The sequence below is a fragment of the Ipomoea nil genome, unplaced genomic scaffold (assembly GCF_001879475.1).
Source record: "Ipomoea nil cultivar Tokyo-kokei standard unplaced genomic scaffold, Asagao_1.1 scaffold3314, whole genome shotgun sequence".
Classification (NCBI taxonomy): Eukaryota; Viridiplantae; Streptophyta; class Magnoliopsida; order Solanales; family Convolvulaceae; genus Ipomoea; species Ipomoea nil.
In genome coordinates, this window is record NW_017619742.1 from 3,985,001 (window position 1) to 3,990,000 (window position 5,000).

The window sequence follows — 5,000 nt, forward strand, 5'->3', positions numbered from 1 at the left end:
ATGACGAGAACAATTTTGGTCCTCCGTCTACATTTCTGTTAGATGGTTGTTTGAGATGAGGGTATTTGCATCATTTCATATTCTCTTTATTCCATCTTTAATTTGCGTTATTCCATCTTCTCCAACGCCGATGAAGTCGAGCCTCTCTCATCCATAGCAGTTGATGTTCCCTGTAATAAATTTATCGGCATTGACACAAAAAATTTAAGCGAGATAACTCGTCAACTGAAAATTAGTAAATACACAAGTATACCTCCATTGTTGGTGAGAAGGATAAAGGCCTCAAAAGTCAAAACTGCATCAGGGAAATGAAAAATACTAAATATTAGCCACTAAAAGATTCATTACATAGAAACACAACAAATTCACCAAATACGGAAATTGAGCAAGGCAAGATATTAATTATCATACGAAAAGAATTTTTGATTTAATTATATTCTGCAAGAGTGTAAAATGATCTTTCGGGTATTACTTCCTCAGATTTATTAAAATTTGGGTTTGAATATGTAAGTTTGATATTTATTTTACTTCATAAGCTTCTGGATTTACAAGGTGAAAACTAGATGTTTATCAATATTGTAGTTCTTGTTCTGTTTTGATTGATTTGATTGTGATCTTTACTATTCATCTTGACAAGATTTAATGGTTTAATTAGCAAGCTGATTGAAGTTTTTTTCTTCACAGATTTTGTTGGTTACACTCCCTTTTGCGATCAATGGACTCGTTTCGATCGAAGAAACGTACCTGAAGTGAAGTAGTATTCACCCATTTTTGAGCGAGTGAAAAAGGGTTATTCTGCAAGTACAAATGCAAGCCTCCTAGGGACCTCAATCGTCGTCTAGCAGTGTACAGAGGTTTTACCCTCAGCCTCAGCAGCAAGTTGAGCAGTACTATGCCGCTTTCCATGTTTTGAACAACGATGTTTCGAATGAGAGTGGTAGTGTAGGGGAACAAAGTTTTTTCCAGGCCCAAAACGAGCAGTTCTTCACTTTGGATTCAGCTCCCGCTGCGATTGATTCTGTGTATTATGATTCGCCCCCCGCTGCCAGTGTTTCCTCCAATCGGAGGCTCGGAGCGCGTTTACTCCCCAATGCTCTCAGTCGTATATGTCGGATAATACTACTTGTTGTTCGCCTTTAAGCGGGTGTTCTGGCGTTGTTGATGGGAATGAACTGAGGCACGTGTTGCGAGAATTGGAGAATAAATTGCTCGGTCCCGAATCCGAAATTGACGATAACTATAGTTGCTCGTTTAGTGATGCGGTCCCCAAGTCGAGAATGCTGGAGATAGCCCCGAGTGAAGATGTAGTTGTTGGCAGGGGAGGAGGTGGTCTCGGCAGAGTGAAGTAGGAGGTGGTGGTGGTCCGACAAATCTTCTACGACGAAGGAGGGGAAAATGTCGGCGTTGGAGAAGATGGAATAACGCAAATTAAAGATGGAATAAAGAGAAGATGAAATGACGCAAATACCCTCATCTCAAACAGCTATCTAACAGAAATGTAGACGGAGGATCAAAATTGTCCTCGTCATAATAAGTGTGTCTATAAATTGTCTAAATTTTTTATAAAGGACTAAAATTGTCCGTGTCACTATAAGTCTAGGACCAAAAATGTCTTTTACTCTTTAAATAATTATATATGGATCCAAATATTTCTAATATATTATAACAAATCCCTTCCGTGCATTGCACGGGCGGAAATACTAATTATTTTAAAAATGTCTTCTAACTATACATCTAGGAAGGCAGTTGGGAGAAGGAAGGCATTTTCATCTAGTGTTGTACCATTCTCATTCTCATAGAGAGTGTTTGACCCCGGCCCACCCATTCTCATAGAGCATATTTTATGACCTTGGGTTCTTTTGGAAGGTACCCATATTCTGTTGGCCATTTGTAGTAGATCTATTTTACCATTTTTTTTTAATTTTCAGAAGATGTTTACTACTTCTTCTTTTGGCTTCTTTGGTTATTAGACTGTGTTTTCTTACCTTGATTGGGGGCATAAGTTGTATTCTTGTAACCTAAGCCGCGACAAGTGTCTTGGCCAATTCTATGTTCATCTTGGATTGTTACATATTGTTGGTCTCGGTAGGGTCGAAAGAGAGTCTAGAGGGGGGAGGGGGTGAATAGACTCTAATCAATTTTTCAAAGCAACTCCTTTCGGAGTTATGCACAGCGGAAATAATGTTTCGTCTTAGATACTCTTTACACACTTTCGTTGTAAAGATTTAGCGTTTGGTCGATATGATATGCAATGCACGAATGTAATAAAGCAGAATGTAAAGAGATATGGAGAGAGAGATTTTTATAGTGGTTCGGCTGTTAACGAAGCCTACTCCACTCTTCTTTCACAACTCGTGAAAGGGTTTGCACTATCACTCCTAGTACAAACTACTTCAAGCTGGCTTCCTTGATCACTAAGCCGGACAGTCACTTGACAGGTTTTTCAACTCCTCGAGTTTACTCCGCCTCTATCAACTTCTTCCTAAGTTGAGATGTTGGAAAGATAATCTGATGTGTCTCCAATAGGTTGAAACCTTGTCTTGATAACTGGATGGATCTTCTCTTGAAAATATGCAAGACTTCTTCAATTGTGAAGTATGGAAATGGATGAGCCTTTTGAAAAACTTCACAAGATCACTGGTTATGAAAAACTTTAAGAGATGGAACTGTTTGAAGAGCTTTTCTTTAGATAACAAGAGTGAAATAACCAGCACCTTCTTCAATGGTGAAGAGACGTATTTATAGGTGGAAAAATCCATCCGTTGGAGGGAGATGGAAATTTCAAACCTAATAACCATTGAGTATTAACCAGTGGGCATTGAGCATTTAATGCACTTGTACTGTATAGCCGTTGGAGCCAAAAGCATTATGGCTTTTGTCCTTGTTCTCTGACAATATGATACAAGTCTTTTAATACTCCTTGTCTTTTGTGAAGATCATTCCTAGGACACTTTTTGTCCGAATGATTTGCCCATCTGAGTCATAGACAACATTCTGATCTCATTGCTTCACTTAAATGAATGTTGTCTTTTACAAGTCTGTCTATGACTTGTTCACTCAGAGACGTTGGTCGAAATATTGACTTTATCTTTCATCCTTTCTCTTTGACAAGAGGTCCTTTTTTGTCAAAAGAAGTCTATCCGAGACTTGCTCAATCCATCTTTAGCTTAGAAGTATCTTTCGATCATCTTGTCGACTTCAAATTTTCATGTAGACCTGTTATGCTACTCTCGAGTAAGATTCGTACACCTCATGGTGTGAATCAGACGTTGAGTTACAGTAACTTTTGTTTGTTACACGAGACTTAGTTATGAAAGGAAAAATGGGGGTCTACAATCCTAGACAGTTTGATATCATCAAAATCTAATTACACTTGTTCCTAACACATATGTATACTCCACAACTGACAACATCTAGCGGTTCAGGATTCGATTCCCTTACAAATACCGATCTTATGTTTTGTGGTGCCTTAGAAGATGAATGATGAAAACCCAAAACTAGTTCTATCCCCAATAATGTTATTATTATTATTATTTTTTTAAAAAATATTATTAGAAGTAATGTCTCTATTGATTTGGAGCTGATGACATATGTGCCAATAAGTTCTCAAAACTTTTCTTCTCTGATGACATGTTTTGTTTACGGGAAAATATTTTTGGGATAATTTTTTTTCTTCAAATTAGAGGATTTTTTTTTTTCCTTGTTTGGTTGATAAATAAATTTCCGTCTTCAAATTAGAGGATTTTTTTTTTTGAAAGGAAAATTAGAGGAATTTATTCCAATGAAAAATAAATTCTTCAAATTTGAGGAAAATGAATTGCTTGCTCTCCTTTGGTATTTTATTTTCCACACCTTTTGGGGGATAATTAAACATGAATTCTTAAATGCTTATTATCACCTCACATACTTTATTATGCAAGGACATTTGAGTCTTTATACTAATTAATCCCAATAAATTATTTCTCGACAACCAAACAATGAAATCAATATTCCAAATAATTTCTTTTCCATAGAATTTAAATTCAATTCCTTATCAATTCTTTTCAACGAACCAAACAGGCTATACATTCTCTTATTGGGCACTCTTATTTAAGCCTTGAGATTGTTCAATTTTTTAGTAAGAGTATTGAGCTTTTTAAGTTCCTTAGTTATATGAGAGAAGTTGGTAACTCCTGGCTTTGAGAGATTTGTGCTCCTTTGGATTATTAATCTAAGGAATAAGGTCCACACTGGCCATTGAACGTAACGTGAAAGTTCAATTAGGTCACTGAACGAAAAAAAAGAAAAAGAAAAAGTGCAATTAGGCCACTAAACGAAAACAAAAAGTGCAATTGGGCTATTGAACACTCCAAAAATATACAATTTCACATGATAGCAGGTTACCATCAATTCCAACAAGTTGCCTGCTTATATTTTTTAATTTTAATTTTAATTTTATTTTAAAGTTTATTATTAAAAATTATTTAAAATGTCAACTCACCTTCCACGTAAGCGCAACCTGTTAAATTTTATGGTAACCTGCTATCAGGTGAAATTGCATACATTTAAAGTGTTCAATGGATTAATTGCACTTTGTTTTCATTCAGTGGCCTAATTGCACTTTTAGGTTACGTTCAGTGGCCAATTTGAACTTTATTCCTTAATCTAATTTGCTCAACATTGCTAAGAATATAATGTATCACGATAATTTCTATAAGAAGCATATGCTAAATTGTAACTGGATGGAAGAAGTAAAAGCTACATCTTCTTCTTGCTCATTTGCAATAACACATTTGGAGTTAATTTCCTATGTCCGATTGAGTTGGTTGTCTTTGAATTTGCCGATGAGCTTGAAGAGTCATTTTTAGTTTTGGCAAGTAGTAACGGAAAAGCTTATGCGATTGACAAAGAGAGAAGAAAGAACACGGATATTTTCATTGAATAAAACTGAAACTTGAACTAACTCCAAATACACACTGGTTTATATATGCAAGATACATACTGGACAAAAGATCAAGAAC